The sequence below is a fragment of the Mauremys mutica genome, chromosome 3 (assembly GCF_020497125.1).
Source record: "Mauremys mutica isolate MM-2020 ecotype Southern chromosome 3, ASM2049712v1, whole genome shotgun sequence".
Lineage (NCBI taxonomy): Eukaryota > Metazoa > Chordata > Testudines > Geoemydidae > Mauremys > Mauremys mutica.
Window position 1 is genome coordinate 47,502,458 of NC_059074.1, and position 27,066 is coordinate 47,529,523.

The following is a 27,066-nucleotide window of genomic DNA, read 5'->3' on the forward strand; positions in this document are numbered from 1 at the left end:
CTTTTTGCAGTTACAACACTAAATCTGGAGTAAACCCAGTAAAGTCAAAGTGCTTACTCCTAATTTACACCGGTGAAACTGAGCACCTCTGGTCCCTCAGTGCTAGGATGGATGATGCGTACTGAATGTGACAGGGAGTTGTACTCACTCAGTCCACCAGTGGGACAATAGTCAGTCAATAAGATAGGGCTTCACTAAATGGAGGATAAAAATAAATATTGCAGAGCTGCCTTATTCACTGAGCATTATACAGCATGTGTACAGGGGATGAAAGTCACCCCTGTGCAGAGGGCGTGCACTACTCTGTTCCCACTTTAGTCCTCAAAACAGAACTTAAGCCTTTGTCCCCCCAGCCAAATCTACATTGTGCAAAGCTGGGTGCAATCTTGTCCTTGCTGGGTAATGCAAATGAGCATTCAGTGACTCTGGTGCCATGTATGGTTGCAATAATTTCTGCAGTTTCAGGGTCTGGCTAAATATTACAGGTCAATACCCAGGACTTTGAACGGTCAAACAAAATAACCAACACTGTCACATGCTACTTCCCTTCATTAATTGTTTTGACTATGTTGTTCCTATCACCAATGACAAAGAAGGCAACTTTGCTCTTTCACTACCCATCCTCTCACCACATAACTAGGTCTCTTGCAAACTATCCAATATGCTTAGCAGCGTGTGTGAAATCTTTTGTCTAAGATGTCCACGTTAAGACATGTTGATGCATACCTTCTGGTAGTAGCAGCCCAGAACAGAAGAGGGATCAAGGGGACAACAACAAAACATGGAGGGCCATTACTTTAATAACAAAATCAGTTTTATACTTTAACATAAATTTGCATTTAGGGGCCAATATTGGATTAATAATTAGCCCATGTCTACTTTCACGGATAATACCAACATTCTGTGTTGGTATGCTGTGACGCCAACATTTCTTTCTGCTATTACTGTAGTCCATAGATAGGCAATAGGCATATAAGACCTCTCTACTCCCTCATCCCCATCCTAGCCCATGAATGTGACTGCATCAATTGTGAGTGTGCTCATCACTCCTCCCCCCACATTGGTGCCATGGCGAGAATTCCTTCATACGTTGGCCCAACGTGCGGGGAGGAGAGTTGACCCAAGTAAGAATCAAACCCATAGGGAATTCCTATTGTCAACCTCATTGAGCTTGTTTGGACTCCTGCCTATGCCTAGATTTTTCTGGAGGATAAAGAGGACGAGGTGGTAGAGAGCGGGTGCAGGTGCATGGGTTGTCCCTTCTAGAAGCAACAAGGCTGCTCTCTTGGGTGAACACAGTGCATGAGGAAGGTGTCATCAGAGCAGCAGTCAGTGCGTCAATCACATCACCATGCATGAAAAATAGTTACTTTCTGACAAGTATTACAAGCTTAAGACTGAGTTTGGATTAAGATTGGCAGGGTAAGTTTGAGCCAGCTGCTGTTCTTCTAGGAGCTGATCTCTTGTAGGCATTGTGACCGCCTTAGTAGTGGCAGCTGGTGGTATCTGTGGAAAATAAGAAATGCAAAGGGAATTATTATTATTTTATTATTTGTTTTACCATAGTACCTAGGGTCACTAGTCATAAGTCAGGACCTCACTGTGCTAGGTGCTGCACAAACACAAAACAAAACGTTGGTCCCTGCTCCAAGGATCTTAACAATCCAAGTATAAGACAACAGATGGATACAGACAGATGGGAACAGATGGAGTACAAGTAAACAGAGTGACAGTTGTGTCAGAATGATAGGTTGTGTTCTCAACACACCAGCAATCTATCCCTTGCCCAGTTTTTGGTAGGCATCATGGCAAAGGAGAGTTTTGAGGAGGGATTTGAAGATGGATGTTTATGTGGAGTACATCCAAGTGTATGGGGCAGATTAGGAAAAAGCACAAAGGTGTTTGTCTGAAAATTTTACAAGTGGGCAGTTGGCATCATGGGCCAATAGGAGAAGAGCACAGACAACTCTATAGCAAATAAGAGATGATGCTTAGAGTGGGGATTGACTATGATGCCTTCAGCATACTATTGGCAACGCATACTGTGGTGTCTCACTGTCCCTCTAAGTGGTTTCATGTAGATGTTGAAGAGGAAAAAAGGAGTTATTATGGCTCTCTGTGGGACTGTGCAAGTAGTACTCAAATCCTAAGTCATCAACACTTTGAGTTCTGCTGGAAAGGGACAACCCATTGTAATATTGCATCATTTAATCCAGCGAGGTCATGCTGGTAGATGAGGAACACTTGAAGACACCTCTGTAAAAAGCTGCAAAGAAGTCTAGTCAGATGAGAATAGCAATATTGCCTGAATCCATAGCTATGTAAAGGGCATCTTTTTGTGCTATCAGAATACTCTTTTTCCTGTAACAATATTTGAAACCCAAGTGCAAGTCACCTGGGAAATCCAGGATGTTGGCAGAGGTTACAAGTTTTTAGAGCCTGAAAGTCTTTGCTTTCTCTGTGTTCTTGCTTCTGAATGGAAAGTTGGATAGGAGACGATAGTTTGAAAGGTCTTCTGGGTCCAGTGCTATCTTTTTGAAAATGGCATGGACAATTGCATTTTTAGGGGAAATAATAATTGATTATTTCCAAAATGGCTCTGTATATCTTAGCCTGAGTGGGATTGTATAATATGCTTAGGAGTGGGAGAAATTGCATATATCTTTAGTTTAAAATTTAAAAAAAGAGCTTGACAAAAGCTACTGTGAGTTGCTGTGCTTCAGTTCATTCCCACCCACTATGGTGTCAACTTCAGCTGAGTAACAATAAAATTTGTTCTTTACAAACGGTGTTCTGATCTGGAGAACCACAAGCTTCTTAGAAGGTAAAGAATACACTTCAGCATTTATACTGAACTCTGTTGAGTTTTCTTCTGCTGTTGCATATGGATTATTCTCAGTCTGCTTCTCTTCCAAGTTTAGATAGTTTGTGACTGGCAGAGGCCTACCAGGGAGATATTTAACAACTCACTGTAAAATTCCAAATAGAATATGTTGGCATTAAAACTAAGTCAACACAATACAGTATCTCCAACTGAAAAATACTTTAGTTATCAGTGTACTTTGCTCACCTAGATATGAATGTGTGTAATGTGATAACGATAATGCCTGATGCATGTCTTATAATCAAGCTGGAATCCTCATACTGCTTAATAAAACATTACAGAAGAGAACCTTTTAATCTGTAATATGCAAAGGTCCTTACCTGGTATTGATAACTTGAAAACCAAAATACAGACTGTCTAATAAAGTAATAATTATAATAATGGCTCCTAGGACATGTCATAAACCATTTGTCTGCAGTTAACTGCTTAATGAATGATTTGACTGAGGTAAGTTATTTACTTAAAGGTGACCTACAAAGCTTTTTCCAGGTTGTTCACTTTTACAGCATAAGAGATTCCTGACCAATAGATGCACATTTTTGTCAAAATTCCTTTTACTTTTTTAAAATTGTGACTCTGACTCTTCTCTAGCCCACCATCAACCTCCACTCCACAGAAAAGCCAGAGTGAGCCTTAGTTATATTGGTGCTATCTGCATGCCAAATAGATGGAAATATTTCCCCTCTTTATCACACTCCTTATTTATTCATTTCTACCTTATTTGGGTTAAAGCTGCTACATTTTTATGATTGAACTTAGTTCAGTTGCTTGCCTCCCAGCCCAGAGAGTGTGGGAGATGAAATCTCCCAGACCAAGATTAACTGACACTGTAACTAAGTGATTAATACAGTGGTTCTCAAACTTTTGTACTGGTGACCCCTTTCACATAGCAAGCCTCTGAGTGTGACTCCCCTTATAAATTAAAACACTTTTAAATATATTTAACACCATTAAAAAATGCTGGAGGCAAATCAAGGTTTGGGGTGGAGGCTGACAGCTCACGACTCCCCCCCTCATGTAATAACCTCGTGACCCCCTGAGGGGTCCCCACCCCCAGTTTGTGAAACCCTGGATTAATATGTCTATGAAGTTTATGATATTATTTCACAGTAAACAAAGTTAGATATACTGCTGAGGCCAAAGAGCGGGATCCAAAAGAAAAACTGCATGGAGGAATTAAAAACAACAAAAAGGGGGGGGGGTATTTATAGTAGTCCCCATATTTAGGTGACCTAACATTTTTACTTATAAAGGGTTCTTATGCCTTTTTTTTTTTTTTTTAGCCACTGTTACTCCTCCATTGCTGGCATCAGGACTTTGAAATTTGGCAATGGAAAGCCCTCTGGTAACAGAAATGCCTTGTCTTTGTCACAATAAAATTAGGTTCAATTTTTGCAGAGAGAGAAACTTTTGAGAATCAATGTTTCCCTTCTCTTTCTTGTGTCCTTCAAGAACATTTTTGCAGCCTGTCAAAATAATAACTAAACATGAAGCTTATTAAGAGCTGGGCTCAGGCTGTCACAAGGGCAGCAGCAGCCAACATACTGGAAAAGCAGTAATGCGAGGGAGAAGAGGCAAAGAGCTTGTCTGGAGTCCTCCTGACCACCTCCCAAACACAGCATAAGGGTGCAGCTGCACATTTACTCCTGGCTGCAGCCAGCAACCACATGGGGCAGGAGCTCTCAAGCTCCCATGGGGAGGGAAGAGAGAGAGCCTGGTTGGGCTTCTCTGACCAACCACTCTTCTGAGAACCAGCTCTTTCCCTCAGTACACCCCTCTTCCCACGGATAAAGCCTTATGCTGCTGCTGCCAGCTAATGTAGTTACTCCTGTAGATCAATTAGTAAACCTTGTGCTATGGTGCTGAAGGTTGGTTCAGTGGTCAAACCCTCCTGATTTATGACTGAGGAGTTGCTACAGTAGCACACAATAGCAGTTGTTTTAATCTTTTTCCCTGAAAAACAAACAAAAACCCAAAGTGGAAATTACATTATTAAAATGACATTAAAAGAATGTTATTTAGGTTACAAAGTCAAGCAGTCAACCTTGATTTGTCTCCCTGGCGTGTATGCATTATGATGCCAACTTTAATGACATGAGCCCACATAATTTTTTTCCATTGGACACTACCTCCTTCAGTGCACAGGCTGGATGTACAAGAGGGTGGAAACAAGATTGCACAAGAACCATAATTCTAGAATATCTTAATGTGGGGAGGAATGTTAGAAAATTGTGAAAAAGATGTGCAGGTCAGTTTTAAAACTACAACTTACTGACAAACCTCAAGTAAGATGGTGACCAAAACAACACAGATTATTTCAGATGGGGGTCTGAGAAAGCATTAGTACTTATCAAATTAATTAGGTGATATTTGTCAAGTAGTTTGAAGATGAAAAGCACAAATAAGTGCTAAGTATTATTTTTGCTAATACATATTTTGTTACTATCATCACAAGATACTTAAACAGATGTGTAACTTTACTCACGTGAATATCCCCGTGACACTTCATTATTTCAGTGGTTGCAGGATCTAGGTCTAAGTGGTGATCATTTATTTAATCACAGTCAGCTACTGCAGCTAATACTAACTCTTAGCTCTATAAAAGACAATGGGCCAAATTCAGAGGTGATGTAAATCATAGTGAATGTGGATCCAAAGTGAGCCTGATTCTGATTTCATTAACCCTAGCAAATCAGGGGCAATTCCACTTAAATTAATGGAGCCAACACATTGCAGAACTAGTCTGAGAATAGAATCAGATGATTGGCCATCAACTTAGCAGTTGTGTGTGAAATATTTGTAGTAGAAATAGGAATCAACATTCTGTGTAGTCTCTTCCCCCCACACCCTCCCTATTTCTTCATGTTTTCATGCTTCAGCAAGTTTAGTGCCTGATCCAAACAACTTTAAAGTGTTTCCATTGACTTCGCAGGGTTTGGGATTAGACCTTCTTATTGCTCACTATCAGCATGGTGAAGTCAACATATGTGATAGTGAATGTTGAATGGTAAAACAAAAAATCTTACAATTGCCCATATGGAACTCTTACACACTGGCACTGTGCAGTTTGGACAAAATTGTAAAAAAATTATAGTTTTCCAGTTTTATCAACTCTAGTGGATAAAGAGGACCTCTCATGATTTCCTTGCACTAGCATCCTGTTGCACAGATGGAAGCACACCAAAAGGTCTTGCTGCTCTCACAACGCCCTGAAATAATGTTTTCTTCATAGCTGCTGTTTATCAGATATTGCTGCCTGCTACATGGTATTCAAATGATCATGACTAAATGTCACACTTATTGTCACACTCTTAAGCATTAATATCAGACTGTCCATCGTGAGAAGAGAGAATGAAGATGTGACCTTTAGGAATATCACCCACATCAGGAAACCATTATGTCAGCTGAGTGAAGGTGAGCAGGGAGATGTATGCAACTCTGACACTAAAAAAATAACTTTTTTTTTGTATGGGTGAGCAGGTATGGAAGATTACGTGGGATGCTGTTAAACAATCCACCTGTGAAACAATCTTCAAATAGTGCTTTGTTCGTATCACAAGCTGGAATGATCTGTTTTGGTATTATTAATGCATCCATTCACCAAAATATCCATGCTCCAATCTGCGTTACTTTTGAGATGAGCAACAAAATTTCCCCAGTTTAAGACAGATTTTGGGAGATTTGTTTATGCAATATATAATTTCTTCATACAAAGCCATTTCTTCTATTAATATATACCAATCTTTGTATAATGCTATTAACATTCTAGTAGTTTCTCCTACATATTGGTCAAAGTTCAAGTGCTATTGCTCTCTCGCATGACATCTCAGTTAAAGTTTATTGCTTCCGACATCTGGTTATAAATAATAGAAACCGGATATGACAATGTACTTGTTTTTTTCCCCAAGAGTAGGCATTTTACATACCTTGTGATAAATAATAACTGATGGTGCAGCTGGTCATCATTATACTTCATTATGTTCCTGAGGCAAGAGGTGGCCTTTCAAGTTCAGAATAGTTATGTTCTTGTGTGCAACACATCTGAGAAGACATCAAGAGTTAATTCTGAGAGTTGATATTGTATATTAAGGTCCTAAACCAAAAGCCATCAAGACAATGGTAGCTTATTCAAAAAGCTGCTTCGATTTTGAGAAAATTTGCAGGAATACCATTTGCTTTACTTCTGAAATCTCTGTTAAACTTTTTGTTGTTGGTTTTTTTATTAGACTTCAATTACATTCTGCCTTATATTGATTTACCATACATTTATAGCTCAGTACAATGGTATACACTGTGCACTTTGTGACATTCAAACACCCTTGCTCACTAGGAGAGATTTTCTTTTATCATTGCTAAAAGGGAACATAATTTAAAAATATGATCATTTTCCATATCTGTAACTCCAACCATTTTACTATGTGACTCCTACATCTCTGGATTTTTTTGTTTTGTTACAAAGATGAATTAGCCTATCTTCCTGATTAATCATTGCTATGATTAGGCTTACCATCTTCACATAAATATGATTGCTTGATCAAACTGATGTATAAACACATGATGTTTCACAAGGTAAATGCAATTTATGTAAATGTCAAATGCAAACTGAGAGTTCTAGGGGACTGTTTGGCTTTTAGGATGCCATTTAGCAATTCACTATTTCAAACAGCCAAAGGGTAGGATGAGAATCATAAAATATTTGGAATTTAGAAACACGTCTGAGCCAGGATACTATTCAGGAAGAAGACTGGTGCAAGGTAGTTAGGAATGATCCAACCAACAGGTAATGCAGGAGTTTTAAAATGATTCAAAGTTGGTAGATTTTTTTTTCTCAGTGTGGGCACTAATCAGAACAGAACAAACGTAACTTACCTTTTTAAAGGTGAAAAGGTAACAGTTTCTCTCAATGCAACTGAAATAGGATCTGAAAGTTGACAGTCCTGGCAGGTTCTGAAATGAGGTGAGATGATTAAAGCTGTGATGCAATTGCAATTACTGTACAGTGCTCACACAACAATCAGTGACCTTGGCCTCACAATTCTGAATCCTAAATGAGTGCTTCATAATCCCACATTCTAAGCTTGTCTGCAGTGTTGTTTGAGACTGCACAAGGCATTGCCACTGATCCAACCTCTATTGGCATGGCATGGAGGATTAATACCTATTCAATGAGACAGAGTATATCCCCAAATTCCTAATCCTGGCTGGTTGGGAGACAAACCACCATCCCCATTCATCTATAATCCATTGGTATAGGGAGGGCTGATCTCACACATGCTGTGCAGAACAAGACTTAGATTTTACTTGCATTCACCACCCAAATAGGTCCCTGTTAAGTAGCTAGATCTGTCAGTATGTCAGTTTGGCCACTGTGATAAATATCTCAACTCTATTTAATCATATTTCACCTGGATAGTCAATGTTCCTTAACTAGGTCTTTGCCACCAAGATGTACAATCTTTGTAACCAATACTGGTATGAATCTGCATGATTTAACATAGAATGGACAATCCTCCTTAACAGCCAACATTAAAAACTATGGCTGGCAGCAGCCACCTTAATTGTATCCTCTGTATAAAAACAATATAATAGAAATAATTTGTTGCTGCAAGTAGTGTCTTTTTGCTTGAGTCCATTTATATCCTAAATCTTTATAAATATGAACAGTAGATGCAATACTCATAGATAATGGAAAAGAGCTAATCTGATTTCATGCTATGAAACCCATGCCAGGTTAGCTAGATTCTGCCAAAGGCAAGTCAAACTGGAAACCATGGTACCTGCTAGAAGCTCTCTTTCTATGTTGGAATTGATCTTACAAACTTTGTTCCTTTACCAATTAATTCAAGGATTTAAATTTCACATGTGGAATAAATTTGCTCCAGTATAGGTTAACAGTACCCAAACATTATTTCAATTCTTAGCACAACCTTTATACCAAGAATAGAAATACCATTTTGTTACGGTCACATTAAAAATGAAGGAGCTTTAGACATCTCCTTTTGCACAGCACTATAGCCTGATGTGTCATGCTTTGGTCTTCACAGACACAGCAGTTATTTGTGATTTACTGTATCAGCATAGTATATGACATCTCAGATTACATTAAGGAGTCCATGGACTGTTTTTTTTATCACTGTTCTTTTATCACCCCTTACAAAAATGGTTATAGGCACTAAAAATCATCAGACTGCCTTTGTATCACCTATTCTTCAGATATTGGTAGGCTTACATAAAAATTCTTGAATGGAAATCCTTTGAGCTGAGACAGGTCACAACACTTGAGATTATTTCCCTATTAAACAGTATGATTTTGTAAAAACAAGCATAAGGGGAATTTGTACCAACTTAATATTTTCAAAGGAGAGTATAACTAGGGTATAAATGAATTGCACCTGCCAAAAGCTATACCTGTGAGGAGCAACATGGCATTGACTAGAGAATGCAACTGCTATGGAATCCCCAAAGGGGTTCAACTGGATGCAAGTGGTTTCTTGAATCCCCCAACTTTGGGCAATAATTTGACGAACCCATAGCCACTGAACTGAATTATTGCCATAGACCACACAATCCACCCACTGATATTGGATTAAGATAATTAATGCTACTATCCTCAAATTCAACTCTAAACTGTTCAGAGAATCATAGAACATTAGGGTTGGAAGAGACTTCAGGAGGTCACCTAGTCCAATCCCCATCTTAAAGCAAGAACAACAAAAACTAAATCATCCCAGCCAGGGCTTTGTCAAGCCAGGCCTCATAAACCTCTAAGGATGGAGATTCCACCTCCTCCCTAGGTAACCCATTCCAGTGCTTCACCACCCTCCTGTTGCATTTTAATGTAGGATATTTTTAATTTTTAGTGTCCTGTGCCCCAGTGTTTCTATGGCAGAGCCATGGACAGCCAATGTGGGCTGCTATAGGGCTTGCTGAGGAATCATAATGTTGTGAGATACTGTGTTTATGCTGGGATTTAGGAGCTACTTGGACTGCCTGCTGCTACCTGAGACATGCTTCTCTGAAGTGATCCTGCTTGGAGCACCACCATTTTTTTCTCAGCCCAGCTATTAAGCAGTGGGCAGCTTAACTTTCATTCCCATTGTATTCTTGGTGGGTCCCTCTTTACTGGTGGCTGTTAGAAGAAGCCATCCCAGTGCAACCAGGAGCTCCACATCAGTTTGAGGACAGTTGGGAAGCATGTAGTGACTTGATCTTGATGCTCTGTAGTGTGACCTGTACTCCAGCATGTGTCTCACGATCTCTTACTGTCTGGGGTGACTCAACATGACTCTAGTACCAGGATCTACCCTTGGTACAATCAACTGCTCAGTTGTGGCTGCAGTTACTTTGCACTTATCTTTGGGACCTGTGACTGCTTTTCAGCCAGGTAAACTCCTTAATTTCAGGCATTTGTTTTGAAAATTAATGGAATAAGAATTCACCAGCTGATTTTGGCTCCTGTGCACATATAACTTGCAAGTTTGTACTTTGAAAATTTAGCCATAATGTAACTTTCAGTCTTTTTCTTTTTCATTGCAATCAATTTCCCGAGAAGGAAATTTCAAGGGAAGAGTTCCCAAACTCTTTTTTGTTATATTTCTGAAGACAGAAGCTAATATCCAGAAACCTGGAGGAAGATTTGAGTCTTTATTTAACTGAATATCACTTCTGCCAAATCATTAATCAGGCCCCATTCACTTTTGCCTAGTTTTACTGATCATAATGATGTCTGAATTTGATTTGTAAAATTGAATGAAAAATGAAGGGTGCCATGACAAGTTAACTACTTTCACAGCCATCAGAGCACAAAAACAGCTGCAATATCATTGTGCAATGAAGCCAAAATGGAGGATGGTTGGGCGGGGAGGGTGAAACACAACTTCATGCAAGTAGAAGTAAACAAATTTACTTTTTCCTACTAAACTAGTAATGATTTTGTGATTGGATACATAAACCCCACACTGGCCAGGAAAGGGTTAACGAGCTGCTGTGAGCTCAATCAGCCCCACCCAGCTACGCCTGCAGTAGGTGTCAGGCTTGGAGGGAGGGGTAAAAAGGGAGAGCACAACTCAGCTGGAATCTACCTAGGAGGGAGAGCAGATCTCTAACTAACTCCCACTCAGTGAGAGAAGTCTGGCTGGGGTGAAGAACTGTCAAGAGACTACTGTCTGTCAAAGCCTCCCCGAGGGAAGGTAGGTCTGACCTCGGACAAGTGGGTGATTTGCTACCAGTGCTTTGCTTGTTGTTGTTGCTGGGTGAAACTGCTGCATGTGGTGTCCTGCCTTAAGGAGGTGACAGCCAAAGAAAGATCTCTTTGTTTTGTACACCCAAACAGTGGCTTGCTGGGAGCCCAGGAGCAATTCTGTCACAGGTTTATATTAAAACTAAGTTGTATGTGCTAAATTGATAGCTGTTTATAATTATCATGTTTCTACTGACATGACTGCTACAACTTGGATGAGATGTTAAATTAAGGCAATAGGGTGAAATCCTGGTTCTCTTGAAGTCACTGGCATAACGTCTCCTGACTTCCTTTTTCTCCTGAAATCTTGACACACACACCCCCCCCATTGAAGAATTGGATGCGCATGGCTAAGAAACAAAAACTGAAAACAACTCTCGCCTGCTGATTTTTTGCTAAACTAATTATTATTTAGCAGTGCCTAAGGTTCCAGGCAGTGCCCTGTTGTTCTAGGCACTGTACACTCGCATAACAAAAAGACTGTCCCCTTTCTTTCTTGTCCTTGGCTGTTGGGAAAACATATTGAAGAAAAGCTGTCTTAAGGTTCATTTCATTTTCTGCCAGTTGTTAAGGTGATAGTATCCAATCCTGAGAAGTGCTGAGTACCCCACAAGTCCAATTAAATTCACTGGGAATTACAAGTGTTTAGCATTCCTTTCTCAAATTGAGACTGGCTATTGAGGTTACTTCTGTTAGTAAGGCAGGATTTGGCTCTGTAGGTTGTAGAATAAGCTAAAGTTAGGGCCTGATCCAACACCCACTCATGTCCCTGGGAGTTTTCCACTGACTTCAGTGGAAGGTGGTTCAGGCCTGTAATGCACTATAACAATTGTGTTTTTATTTAAAAACAAAAACAAAAAACCTGGCTCACTAAAATAAAGTAAGAGGATAGCTACAAAGTGTGTACAAATTTGGCTCCTAATTGCTTTGAAGACTAATGATCTATCAAAGGTTACTTATGTTCATTTTTATGTCATCTTGGTCAGGTACGACCCAATTCTGCAAACCTATATGGTTGAGAGTAACCCTTATTCATAATGATGTCAGGTGAAGTTCATGAGACTACTACTCAGATTAAAATTTTGCAGTTTTGAGCTTTGAAGTATGTAACCCTGCAATGAGACCCAAGAAATAAATTCAGTCAGAACTGAGTGGACAAAACTGTTCTGGTGTAAATCTACCATCTATTTTAGGATTTATATTAGCCCCTGTCACTCAAGTAGCTGATCATCTCATGTTGTAAAGTTATCAAGAATAAAATTTAAAATAAATGTAGTAAAACATTGTTACCTATTTGAAGCTATTCAAAATAGCACCTCTACTAACTAACCTTTACAGCAGCTGTTGCTGAGGTTAAAATGTCAAAGGTCCTGCTAACCTGAACAATGGCATATAGGGCCCGGTCCTCTGGGATCTAAGAAATGTTTATAATGAAATAAAAAAAATCACAATTCAATAGCTTTATATTTGATTGGGAATGGGCAGTAAACATAAACAGCAACAAAACTGGTCTGTTCCCAAAAACTCCTGAACCACTTAGGTTTTCGATCCTCTAGCAGGGATGGCGAACCTGAGCCTGAGAAGGAGCCAGAATTTACCAGTGCACATTTCCAAAGAGCCACAGTAATACATCAGTAGCCCTGTATCAGCACAGCCCCAACCCCGCTCCCAGAGCCTCCCACCCACAGCAGTCCCGCTGATCAGTGCCTCCCCCTCTCTCCCTGCACCTCCTGATCTGCTGTTTTGTGGCATGCAGGAGGCTCTGGGGTGGGGAGGGAGGAGGAGTGAGGGCAGTGCAGGCTCAGGGGAGGGGGCGGGAAGGGGTGGAGTGGCGGTAGGGCCTGTGGCAAAGCCAGGGGGTTGAGCAGTGAGAACTCCCTGGCACATTGGAAAGTTGGCACTTGTAGCTCCAGCCCCGGAGTCGGTGCCTATGCAAGGAGCCGCATGTGGCTTCAGAGCCACAGGCTGGCCACCCCTGCTCTGTAGCAAAACAAGCTATACACATACTAAGGGAGCGGTGTCCAACCTTATTACAGAGGAGGGTGACAAACTTAAACACAACCTTGTGTGGGCTAAATAGATGCTCCATATTTTAATAAGATTTATAGTCACCGGTATTAATTTATATTTTAAGTTCAGCTTGTTTCATAGGTTGTTTTTATCTAAATACATATGTAGAGTATTGTCTGTTCTCTCATCATGTTTATGTCACTTTAGTTTACACAAGTGTGTAAACACTAATGAATTGACTGTTAGTATATTGTGTTGAAGCAGGCCGGAGGCCTTATGAAATGCTCTGGTGGGCCATATATGGCTTGCGGGCCATAGGTTAGGCACCTCTGTACTAAGGCAAGCCACCAGTGAGTTGGTACAATAGTATAATCAGCTGACGTTCACTGATGTCTTGGACCAAAACAACCTCCTCCCACCACCCACCTGAGATCACTATGGTTCACAAACAAACTCTGGCAGATGAAGCACATGGGCAGAACATGAAAACACCAGTGGCATAAAACATTCCAGATTCATCCACAACAGCATAAACAACTTATAGATGACTATACCACTGCAGTAAAAGAGGCAAAACAGGCCTGCTACTCCTACACAAGCAATCCTGCAGAATGATGGCCAGCAGAGCTAGGTCACATAGTGAACCAGATCATCAACCCACACTGCACTGCCCAGACACAAGCACTGAGCACTATAAAGAGCTGACTGATACTTCACCTCCTGCCTGGTTTGGCCCAATCACATATGGCTCAAGAAGCCCTGAAAAATATTAGTCTCAACATGGATGGATGAAATGGATCCATGGTCCTGCTGGCTACAGAGTGACGATGTCCACTAATGGAAACAGTCCATGCCTCCTTCAGAAAAGTGTATACGCCTTACTTTTTTTAAAGAATAAAAAAGTTCTCCAGAAACCAACATTCAACCCTGAAGACCTCTTCAGCTACTGCCCTGTCTCAACCTCCTATTCACAGGAAAAATAGCTTAGAAAGTAGTGACACCAAGTTCCAACAACAAATGGTATCAGCTGACATCCTGGATGCCTCACAATTGGCACAGCTCTAGCATCACTAAATAATGACCTTATGGGTATGGACATAAGCAAAATTTCTATGCTCATACCTGTATGTGCCTACAATGTAGTCACAGACAAAACATTCCCCAGGCTGCAGACCTTATCACTTTCCCTGAGACAAACACCATCAATAGAGGGCAGCTATGCAGCAGGCAAGATCCTATGTACATTTTCAACATGCCACAAGCAATAACTCCATATCTGGCATGATGTTTCCTTTTCATGTAGCCACTCACAGTCTGTTAGGCAGTAAGACAGGGCTGAGAAGAAGTCACTAGGAAAAATCTTCAGCTGCAGTAAATCACCATAGAGACATTAGACAACAACACAGACCAGAGTATCGCATACTGATATGACGGTTTCCTTACCAGTTGCTGCTAAACAACCAGTTGCCTGCTAATCAACCACTGGGGCCCCTGAATGGTCGAGATACAAAAGGAGCACTTAAAGATGACAGTCATTGTGGAGAAACTAAATTAATTCTTTGCTTCAGCCTTCACGGCTGAGAATGTTAGGGAGATTACCAAATCTGAGCCGTCCTTTGTAGGTGACAAAGCTGAGGAATTGTCACAGATTGAAGTGTCATTAGAGGAGGTTTTGGAATTAATTGATAAACTAAACAGTAACAAGTCACCAGGACCAGATGGCATTCACCCACGAGTTCTGAAAGTTCCTCAATTTCACACTTGAGTTCCATATTAACTATGGTTTGTAACCTGTCCTTTAAATCAGCTTCTGTACCCAATGACTAGAAGATAGCTAATGTAATGCCAATATTTTAAAAAGGCTCTAGAGGTGATTCTGGCAATTACAGACCGGTAAGTCTAACATCAGTACCTGGCAAATTAGTTGAAACAATAGTAAAGAATAAAATTGTCAGACACATAGAAGAACATAAATTCTTGGGCAAAAGTCAACATGGTTTCTGTAAAGGGACATCATGTCTTACTAATCCTATTAGAGTTCTTTGAAGGGGTCAACAAACATGGACAAGGGGGATCCAGTGGACATAGTGTACTTAGATTTTCCAGAAAGCCTTTGACAAGATCCCTCACCAGAGGCTCTTATGTAAATTAAGTTGTCATGGGATAAGAAGGAAGATCCTTTCATGGATTGAGAACTGGTTAAAAGACAGGGGACAGAGGGTAGGAATAAATGGTAAACTTTCAGAATGGAGAAGGGTAACTAGTGGTGTTCCCCAAGGGTCAGTCCTAGGACCAATCCTATTCAACTTTTTCATAAATGATCTGGAGAAAGGGGTAAATAGTGTGGTGGCAAAGTTTGCAGATGATACTAAACTGCTTCAAGATGGTTAAGACCAAAGCAGACTGTGAAGAACTTCAAAAAGATCTCACAAAACTAAATGACTGGGCAACAAAATGGCAAATGAAATTTAATGCGGATAACTGTAAAGTAATGCACATTGGGGAAAAAATAACTTCAACTATACAAACACTATGATGGGGGCAATTTAGCTACAACTAATCAGGAAAGAGATCTCGGATAGTTGTGGATAGTTCTCTGAAGACATCCACACAGTGTGCAGTAGCAGTCAAAAAAGCGAACAGGATGTTAGGAATCATTTAAAAAGGGATAGAGAATAAGATGGAGAATATCTTATTGTCCTGATATAAATCCATGGTACGCCCACATCTTGAATGCTGCGTACAGATGTGGTGGTCTCATCAGAAAAGAGATACTGGCATTAGAAAAGGTTCAGAGACGGGCAACTAAAATGATTAGGGGTTTGGAATGGGTCCCATATGAAGGGAGATTAAAGAGACTAGGACTTTTCAGCTTGGAAAAGAGGAGACAAAGGGAGGATATGATAGAGGTATATAAAATCATGAGTGGTATGGAGAAAGTGAATAAGGAAAAGTTATTTACTTGTTCCCATAATGTAAGAACTAGGGGCCACCAAATAAAATTAATGGGCAACACGTTTAAAACAAAAGTTTTTATATCTGTCACTAAAACTTTGCTCTCCATTACAGAAGAGAGGCTCTCGTAAAGGTCAGTGGAAATTTTGTATTTGCATCTTAGTGTAGAAACTGGTCCTAAATGTTTCTACACTTTTGGACCAAAAGAAAGCTCTACCTTACTTACTTACATTAATAAGGGTGTTACCTAAATCCAGAAATCCATGAGGTGTGGGAGTTTGAAAGGTCTGTGTTTGGGAAATGTGGTTTTAAAATACTTTTAAAAGAAATTTGTTTTCTCTCTAACCATAGTCATTTGATTTGAGTCTTTAGGCTGACACTGATAAGATTAATTTCATTAGTTGCACTGAAATGTTTAATCTGAAGTAATAGTTTAATCAGCTATTTCATGCATGGTGCTGGTAGAAACATTAAGAGTAAAGGAAAAAATAAGTTATCACTTCCATCTTTAGAACAGTGTAGCAGACAACATGGAAGTTTTTGCACTGAAATAATTAAAGCTAATAAGAACCAGTTAATGCAAATAGGGTTCCTGGTTATTCAAATTAGTAGCCCTATACTTTGTGTACAAATTAATAATAATGTCACCAACCACTCTATCATGCGGGTAAAGATTGTGTTTGCATGTATGATGGGGTGTACAAACTCCACACTGGGCAACAAGAGGTTAAGGGATAATTTGGGGCTCAGCCAGTCTCACCCTACCACACCTGCAGCAAATGCTCTCTGTGCTGGAGGAATTAAAAGGCAGGGAATTAGTTCATTTGGGTGGCAGAGCTGGAGGTGAGCAGACCCACAGCTCCAGCAGAGCAGAGGGAAGTGTAAGACTCTGGGTTTGGCTACACTTGCAGATGTACAGCGCTGGGAGTTAAAGCTGTCTTCGTACAGCTGTGTAGGGAAAGTGTTGCAGTGTGGCCACATTTGCAGCGGTGTTGGGAGTGGTGCATTATGGGCAGCTATCCCAGCGTTCAAGTGGCTGCAACATGCTTTTCAAAAGAGGGGGGTGGGGTGGAGTGTGACAGGGAGCATGGGGGAGAGAGAGAGAGTGGATTTTTGGAACTGACACTGTGTCAGCTCCCTGCCTTGCAAGTCCCGACCCCTTCCCCCACCCGTCTCTCATTCACTAAATGCAAATAGCCCTCTTTGTTTTTTTTCCTCACAGACCAGATAAGCAGCTGCTCCAAAACGGGACCCCCCCCCCTGCTGCTTCTCTCCTCTATAAGAAATTAATCTTATCAGTGTCAGTCTTTAGGCTGACACTGAAAAGGCTGACACTAGCTGTGGACATTCATCCCCCTGACTCCCTCTGCTCGAGCAAACAGTAGCTGTGTTTGTTTTTTAGATAAGCAGCTCCGGGAGCCCCGAGTTCACAACAAAACAAAGAGGCATCACAACAAAACAAAGAGTGTTATCTTTACTTAAAAGCATTATGGGGAGCTTCCGGAGGTCAGTTACAGCGTAGTAAGATTAATCACTGTTTACACTGGCACCCCAGCGCTGCAAGAGCAGCGCTATTCTGTTTATTACTCTCATCGAGGTGGAGTACAACCAGCGCTGTAGCCAGGGAGATACAACGCTGTATGTGCCTTGCCAGTGTGGACGGGGAGTGAGTTGCAGCGCCACCACCAGCGCTGTAACTCTCAAGTGTAGCCAAGCCCTTTGACACAGCTGCCTAAAGGAGCCTGCCCTGAGGGAAGGAGGACCCACCCCAGAGAGAGAGGGAAGTATCCTGTGGACCTTGGACTTTAGTAACTCCCCTTACTATTTGTGGTTTAAGTTTCCCCCACCAGGGGAAAGTCTTGGACTAAGCTGACCCTAGGTGGGTGGACAAGAGGATGAGGCCCAGGGAGGACATAGCCCAAAGGGCCCTGTTTGGAGCCTGATGGGGTAGGAGGGCCCAGGCTTCCCTCCCCACAACACCCTTGGCAGGCAGGAGTTGCATTACAGCAGCATATAGTCTTTTCCACATGTAGTAGGCCAAAGCTGTGAAATGAACTCCTACAGAGACTATGGATCCTCACAAATCTCACCACCAGCTGCTCAAAGAGCAAGATGTACTACTTCAAGCTTGCCTTGTCTATTAAAATGCATAGTACTTTCTAAAAATGTATACACTGCTATCCCCCTGCAACACCCCCTCCAAAAAAATAAATAAAAAAAAACCCTCCCTACCAAAACAAACTACTAACCACATAATTCTCCCTCTGGAGACGGAATGAACTACCTTAATACATTCATGGAAGGCATGCAGATCCTACAGTGATGGGAAAGATATAAAACCTTTATAGAATAGAACAGAATTTTTTATTTCCTTTACAATTGATAATATGGTACAGTAAATTACTAGACTTGTAACAAATATAGGTGCAGATTCTTAAACTCCTATAAACATTGCCCTTACTCATCAAAGGGTCCCATTTGATGTCAGTGGGACAGTCTATGGAGTAAAAAGCTACCCAATGTGAATAAGGGTATTAGAATACTTCATTACAACCTTTGTTGGAAAACAGTTCTCAAGTCCTAATCTGAGGAAAAAAAATTAAAAAAACACTTAGATATTTTATCAGAAGTGATAATCTAGCCTGTAGCAAGGAGCAGTCTATTACCATGGGGCAGCCTTGGACAGAAACTGCAGTGGGTGACTTGTAATCTTCCCCCTGCTCTTGGCAGGGAGTAAACGTGGTGACAGATATAATTCTGTCATGGAACACTTGTGGACATAAACTATTCTATTGGAGGCACTGGATGAATGGAGTTGAGGCTTACCCTGCTCCCTTCCAGTCAACTGCACAAGGAAGGGCACATATTGGCTCTGCGGTGGCTGCTTTCCCTCAGTGCAGACAATGGTGGTCCAGATTTATCCTCCTCTGCCCCTCTACCAGTTCTGACACACTACTACAAAATTATTCATATACACTAAAACAATTAAGTCTCTATTAATTTAAATGAAGCTGGTACAGAATTTCTACATTTGAGTGCAACAGAACCCAGGGATCTTGCTGCCACCAAGTACACCTTGTGTTCTCAATCCACTTTATTAGTCTATTGTACAACTAGGACCATGGATTTACATGGCATAAGACTGTGAGATGCAACAGTATTCTCCACATTTTCTACCCGACCCTGTCTTATTTGTGCCTATCTCTATTTTGTAGTTAACACAGAAACCTCATTTTGGAATTTTCAAAAGCTTGCACTAGTGCAGGTGGCCTCTTGCTTTTTCCAGTGGGGGCTTGGCATATGTTTGGATGCTGATGGGGTTTTCAGAACAGCTTGTCTGTCATTCCCAAGTCACCTGAACCCTTATTGAATGGCTGGCCACTCAGTGGGTGCACTGCTCAAGGGTAGTTCATCTCAGGGGCATGACTGTGCCAGCAAACACAAATTCACAAACTCAGGTGTCTGTACTTTAACACACTATGGGGCCACTAAGCCTAGAGACCATCCCTGCACACATCATTTGTGTGGCCTATCCAGCTATTGTAGTCCTAGAGAGTTTTAACAACAATGAAATAGTCAATAGCACTTTTTCCAGCTTGTAATAGAAGCTTGGGGCATAGCTGCTTTGGCTGTGCATAGAAAAATTTGTATATGAAACAGTCACCCTGCTGTTCCTAGCAATTGCATTCAGGTCAAGAACACTGATATCATTACAGATGAAACTATTTTTTCACGTTGCAGGTCTGTGTATAAGATTTGATCATTTGAGACAGGTTTCTTCTTTCTCATATATTTCCAAAAGGGTTCTTTACCCTTGTATTGCTGCCAGTTAGCACTGACAGCCAGAGCACCTCTAAGCCCTTAGTCCAGTCCCAAATTTAAATTACAAAAATAAAAAATGTACATATACTGACAACAAAATTGGGTTTGTAACATTTGGAAGAGGTTGTGGAGAAGAACAACTTGTGCCCCACAAGGCGCATGAGAGGTCTCCGGCAGTGGGGCATAAGTTCAGGCAGTCTCCAGGCCCCCCTATCCAGTGCTGGGAGCCAAACTGGCCCCAAGAAGTCCCAGGATTGGAAGGGCACAATCCATCTCCCCTCCATCCCTTTGGCAGGCAGTGCATCAGCATCAGGATGAATTCCATGCCAAGAGTTGGTTCCTATATACACCAAAACTGCCCTAGCAGAGACACTGCTGTAACTTTGAAAATGAACCATGTGCAGATCTGGAAGTAGTTTACTTCCCTTCCTCCCCCAATTTCATCTGGAATGCTATTTTTTTGCCTACCTATGAAGTTCTTTAGAACATAAGAACAGCCATACTGGTCAGACCAAAGGTCCATCTAGCCCAGTATCTTGTCTTCCAACATTGGCCAGGTCCCCAGAAGGAATGAACAGAATAGGTCCACTAGGACCACTGGCAAATTGCAACTGATGTCATTATTTGTACGTTTGCTCCAAAATGTTTCATTTCGGGTGTCTGCTACCAAATCTGTATGAAATCCTTCAATGTTATCCCTGGCCAAAGACCTTTTTAATCTGACTGATGTTCAGTAAGATACCCCTGACAAGGTAGTCTATAGTGATTGTTTTGTAATAGCATGTATTGAAAGCAGGACTCTTATTAAACATACTGATTTTTATTTTTCTGCATCCATCTTTCTCCCTGCCTCTTCATAAAAGGTGCACATCTTGTATCAATACTATTCAAAGCTTTACATAAATGATATGGCACCTTTTAGATTAATATCTGTAACAACATATATTTTCTCTTTAAACATAGCTGGCTACAGCCTCTTTATTCTTGACAAATTCTTTGACTTGTAAATATTGTACATTTAATATGCTTGGCAATTGTATGTTTTTTTCTTCATCTGTTTGAGATCTAAAAGTTCAGATCATCAATGTCATGACCTGTATAAATACCTCATCTTTCTTGATCTTCAAAGTTTCCTTTTACTAATCTGATTGATTGAACTCTTCATTATCAGACATGTGGCAGTGGAGATGGAAGCTGATTTAGTTTCATTATTATATGTATTGCAGTAGTACCTAAGAACCCCAGTACTGGATCAGGGTCCCATTGTACAAATATGTAAGAAAATGATACTCAACTAAGTGTGGAAGAATTTTTATTTTTTCTTATAATTTTGACAATTATAAATTGTATATTTTTAAGCTTTTTATTTGTATTGATTTAAATTTTCACATTGTACGAAATTATGGGAGAGGCAGACAATAAAAATTGCTGACAGTAGACACTAAGATTCATAAACCTTTAGCTTTTAACCATTAAAACAAATTGTCAATGTCACTGTCAAAGTATATAAAATATTTTAAATCCAACTCTAAGGTCCCAAGCAGTATTTTTCTTTCTTTGCCTATCTGTACATTTGGATTATTATCAATGGAAGTAATTGTATGTGTAGAGTAAAATCAATATTTACTGATTAAAAAATCAAATCCTTCCAAACTTATCCCTAACTGATGCGTTAGTAATAGGCCTGTGGCATAAGGCACCTGATCTTTATTTTTTCTTCTCCAGATCACTTTACCAAGAAAAGTTAATGGACATCTAGAACTGCTTCTTGTTATGCTGTGCCTGTAATCAATGATTAACGTCTCTTAAGTGAAGCCTTAGTAATATTTACATGTATAAAGAAAGGGAAGTCCAAGCAATTTAGTTGGTGTAGAAAACAGTGTTAGTACCCCTTCCCCCCTTCCTATATAAACTTGGAAAATATAGATGGTGTTTAAAAAAATTTGCTTGGCACTATATTACTATTGAAAGATTGTCCATAGAAAAGCATTCTACCTTGCTGACCACAAATGATCATAAGATCAAAATTGCTGTATAAGGGCTAAATATTAAATAACTTCAATTTTTATCAAGAAAAATGGATGTAACATTCATTCAGGTGTAACTGAGAGCACAATTTGGGTTCAAGTGGTCCTATGGCTATTAGTAATAGTGCAAGATCTGAAAAAGAGCTCTGTGTAAGATTAAAATCTTGTCTCTTACCAACACAACTTGGTCCCATAAAATATATTACTTCACCCACCTTGTCTCTCCAATATCCTGGGACCAACACAGCTATACCAACACTGCATATTCAGCAAAACTTACTGGCTGTTATTCACTTCTTTGGGACCCTATCTTTGGTGTTTATTTGGATAAAAATTAGGTTAATATCTTTATCACTTTTACCCCATGATCTTGTCTAGTTAGAAACTGTCAGCTGAACCTTGCTTAGCTTAGAAGATGTGGCAACCTCACAGCTCATCATGATATGCCTTGTATTTATTACTGGGCGTTACAAGCTTGGAGGGAAAACTTGCACTTCAAGGTAGGCAAGATGAAATATTGTAGATAAAATATTCTGGTCAAAGTGACATATCAGCTTTACAACCAAGGAAAGGCCTGCTTGTAAGCTATACTACAAAATATAATGAGGGCAAAGACTTAACAAGAATTTTTCTTTTGTTTTATTTATTTAATGTAATTACAATAAAAAGTTGGTTTTTCATAAACATGCATGTAACTCACTAAACTCATGGATGTTTCTCTCACACATGCTGAGAATCAAGTCTCATTTATTTTTTGAAAGCCTTTCAAACAAGGATCTCAAAATACTTTACAGACAATAATTAGCCTTGTAACCCAGCTGTATAGGTGTTATATACACATCTTCAATATTGTGAATCCCACCCTTTGTGCTTCAGTAAGGGAAGAGCACTAAGGCCCTGCATTGCAATATACAACTTTTAGGTGCCTAGAAAATCATAAGAACACCACTGTGATCCATTAGGCTGAGTCAGGTGCCTATCCTCTCGGTAAAATGAATGTCAAGAGAGACACACATTTAGACTGCAAAAGCAAGCATGCTAGGCAGGAAGCTGCCAAAGGCAGCAACCCTAAGCTAGCTAATGGGATATGCCAATGAAAGGGGACTGGCCTAAGCCACACCCCTCTCTTAGGTTCTGAGTAATCACCCAGTGGGAAGCAGCTGCTTGGGGTATGGTCTATACAGCAACTAGACATGTAGAGCTGGCTCATGCCAGACAACTCAGGCTTGGGGGCTGTATCATTGCTGTGTAAACTACAGCAATGATACAGCCCCTAAGCCTGAGGTGGCTGGCATGAGCCAGCTGCAGGGTTCTTTGCAGTGCTGACATTCCCCTGGAGTCAACTGGCTTAGAGGCTTCTTGCCAGAATTAGTTAGGTACCTGCCTGGCTCCCCACAAAATAGCTGGTGATGCTGACCACAAAACCCTTCTTGAATATGGAGCACTTACCTGGGATGTGGGAGATCCAAGTTCAATTTCTGCCCCCCACCTCTTTGCTAGAAGGGCAGAAAGGATTTGAACAAGTGCCTCCCACATCCCAGGTAAGTGCTCTAAACCATGTTCTCTAACCTACTAGTTCCCTTTCGTTAAACCATTCAGCAGAGTGCTCCAGCTACAGAGCTATGTGATGTTCTGATGTGGGGCTCCCTCAGTCTTTCCTGATGAAGCTGTTCCACTGTGGATCAATAATGAAAGTGATGGAAGCAAGGACTTGGGGTCCCCACCTCCCACGTGGGTGCCCTAACCACTGGACAAGAGTCATTCCCACTCTTTCTGGCCCAATAATTGTTCCACTAAGAATAAATACTTAACTAGCCATTGGGCCAGAGCATGTGAGAATGACTCTATGAAATAGGAATTAGGTGCCTAAAATACTTTTTGAAGATTTGGGTCCAGGTGACTTACTAGAGAGTCAGGGGCATAGCTAGGAAAAGAGACCAGGGCTATGTCAGCCACCAGTCTTTTATTTGAGTCAGCCAGCTGGAGCTCTGATTGTGGAGCTAAAAATGCCAGTGTAGACAGCTGGGCTAAGGCTCCACATCTGCAATGGGAGAAGATCACACAGCCCAGGATCCAGTCCAAACCTCTCCACTGCTATTTTTAACTCCACAGCCCCAGCCTCCTGGGGCCAAACCAGGTGACATGGTCGCTGAGATGAGGTACTCTGTGTTATTTGCAGGCTAGATGTATCCCGGATGTCCTAATGCCTATTCCCTTTCTCTAAACCATTAGCCAACAGCCTCCCAAAACACAACAACAGAGCATTAGCGTGAGCTCCAAAATTAACTTTAATTAAGTAAGTAAATAGTTTAAATTAAATACAACTTTCCATCTAGGAATCAGTCTTCCAATGGAAGGCTGCATTTCCTTTCATCTTCTTGGCATCCGCTTGAAAACCTCTTCATCCCAGAAACGGACTCTGTGCTTTCAAAGTCTAAAGCAAGCGGTCGATGAATGGAAAAGTTTACTCAACTCCTTCTAGCTTCGATTTTTTTTTCCACGCACCGTCTGAGTTTCCTGAGCGCAGGTGCACGAGTAGATTTTCTTTCCCCCATGTCTGTGTGCCTGCTCCTTAAAGCAGGGCTGCATGTGCCCCGTTCGCCTCGCTCGAGCCTGCAGGCACTCTAGCGCGCGGCGAGCTTTCCACTTCCTCACTGCCCCCAGCCTGCCCTGTGCCAGGCACCAAGTCAGGGGGCTGCCGCCGTCGGGAGCTGCCTTTCCCCAACGTAGCCGGTGCCAGAGGCCCGGCCCAGGACTGTGCCCAGGGCGGGGTTTGGCCGTTCCCACAGCTCCTCGCCCCGCTCCCGCGGCTGCCGAGAAGGCTTCGGTGTGACTCTCCTGGCATGTCCCAACTTGGTTCCCCACCCAGCGCGCTCCTGAGAGCGCCGGGAAATACCTGCGCCCGGCTGCACTTCGCCGCGCTCCGACGTGACTCTCGCCAGGGGAACAGGCGCTCGGGATCAGGCTGGGACAAGCTCCCTAGACCCGCTTTGAGGCGATTTCCACGCGCGGGGGGGCTCGGCACCGTAAGTGGGGTCTTTCCTCGCCCTCTGCAGGGGCTGGGGGCAGCGGGGCTCGGCTCCTTGCCCAGGTTCCTCCGCTCGCCGCCAGCCCCTTGCCGGGCTGAGGGGCGGCGGGGACCCTGCCCCACGGCCCGGCTAGTTTGTCCGGCTCGCCCCGCCCCTTCCCCCGGCATTCCCCGTCTGGGCCGCTCGGGTTTGAAAGCGGAGCCCGCCGGGCCCAGGGGAGCATAGGAGCGGGGCTGCGGCAGGGGGAGCAAGGGCCAGAGGGGCGAGATAGGGCAATGGGAGGTGGGCCGTTAGCGGTGTGAAGGGGGCAGCTTTGGGGCAGGGCAGTGAGAGCTGGGGGAAGGGGCCAGGGGGTTGTGGGCAGACCTATAGCAGAGGCTGAGTGCTGCAGGCTCCCCCCCCCCCACTTCACTCTGAGCTGCAGACTTGTTGGGACAAACGTGCCCAGGAGCTGGGCTTTGTCTGAGCAGAAACGGCCAGACCTTGTGGGATCCAAGCTTGGCTGTGGCGGGTGGGACCTGCCCTGCATGCACACCCCACAGTGGGTGCACTCTGTGCTCCTCCAAGCCTGGGCTTGCGTGCCGCAGGGGCCACAGCCCACTCTGGCCTGCTCTGAGCCTGTCCCCTCGCCACACCCACCCAAGTAGTGAACTGGCCAAATAGCTACTAACAGGCTGGGTCACATGGAGTGGAGCCTGCCACCTTGGCACACCACCACTAACAACACCACAGTGGTTTTGGTCATGTCTTGGGGCAGCTCATCACCTCCACTGCCAGTGAGTTCACTCAGCAGGTAACATGCCTGCAGCTGGCTAAGCCCACTGAAAGCAATGTTCTGAAGGGCTCCATGGTCACAACTGCTCTGCTGACTGGGATATGTGCGATTGGGTCCTTTCCCCCAGGCTTATTGTAGGGCCTGAAATTTCTTGGAGGCAAGGATGCAAGCTTTTATCACTTCTTTGCTTCCCACCTGAAGTAAATAGTGGGTTGTTCTGCACTTCTTTGCACCTACACAATTGCTCTTGGTTGGGTCTTTCTCCTATTTGTTTTATAGAAACTTTTCCAGCTCTGGCCATAGCTACCACAGGTTTAGTTTCCTAAAGGTCAATCAGCATTTGGTAGTTTTCATATTTGTGTCAACAAAGTTTAATTTTCTATCCTATAGAAATAATGATGTTCAACTTTTCCCTATTAAATTCTACTTTTCCTCTGACTGTAATAGAGCATTTTGGATTCTTTGGTAGGAAAGGCACTACATAGGTAGGGAACGCAGTGACATAAAACATCTATTCTGTTAGCAACTGGCTGAGCAAGGCTTTTGTGTATTGTCCATAGCTTTGATAATAGGAATAATTGGTTTAAAGGTATATTGTTCCAATAACAGCCATAAAATCCACAAGCATCATATGTGATAGAGGTGAGGGATGTAGGGAGATGTTTGTGCATTGTCTGATTGATATATACCCACAGGTGGGTTGTTGCCTAGAGTAATGTGCAATGTATAAGGGCCTGAATATGGAGCAGGACTCATTATTTATTTTGCATTTTCTATGTCTGTCATCCATTTTGTCATCTTTGTGGAGGCTAACATGTTGTAAGTCCATTTCTACAAAGACACACATTTCCACTTCCTTCCCAAAATACAAGCTTTGTCTTGCTATATTCCTGGTAGCAACATTGGAGAGGGTGGGGTATGTTAGTGTGAGCAAAAATGAGCAAGCCTGTGCAGGATGCATGCAGAGTTTACATACTGTACCAACTGATTCAGCTGGAGCACGTGCTCTGAAATGCAAATCCCCTATTCATTCAGTGAAGCACATTTCAGCTCTTGGTAGGAAAATTCTTTCTTGACCAACATTAAGTATCCAGCCCCTATGTGCATAACCGGAAGATGGCTAATACAGTGAATGTCAGGTGCACGCAACTAAACATAGGGAAAGCACTGGAATTGACAGCTGATGGTATATTTCAGAAGGTACCTGACAACTCTCTCACAGCTAGTCTTTTTTAAAGTATGTACACAAAGTCTGATTAATCAAAGTGCATTTGACATATACAAAGATAGGAAGATGGGTTTGATCCTGCAGATCCTTAGCTGCG

The 27,066-nt window shown here is 41.9% G+C and overlaps 1 protein-coding gene and 1 long non-coding RNA gene across 2 annotated transcripts in view; one reads left to right on the forward strand and one right to left on the reverse strand.

Moving 5' to 3' along the window:
* Window positions 1-434: 434 nt before the first annotated feature.
* On the reverse strand, window positions 435-25,082 carry LOC123367443. The gene is made up of 4 exons (XR_006578467.1): window positions 24,834-25,082; window positions 7,754-7,831; window positions 6,811-6,925; window positions 435-1,506 (listed from the first exon to the last, which is right to left on the reverse strand). It is a non-coding gene; the product is annotated as an uncharacterized LOC123367443 (long non-coding RNA).
* Window positions 24,340-27,066, forward strand: part of FAM83B (family with sequence similarity 83 member B) — a 75,293-nt gene continuing 72,566 nt past the window's right edge. Inside the window, exon 1 of the mRNA XM_045011701.1 lies at window positions 24,340-24,963. The gene's annotated coding sequence lies outside the window, so the exon portion shown is untranslated. The remainder of the gene's footprint in view (window positions 24,964-27,066) is intronic.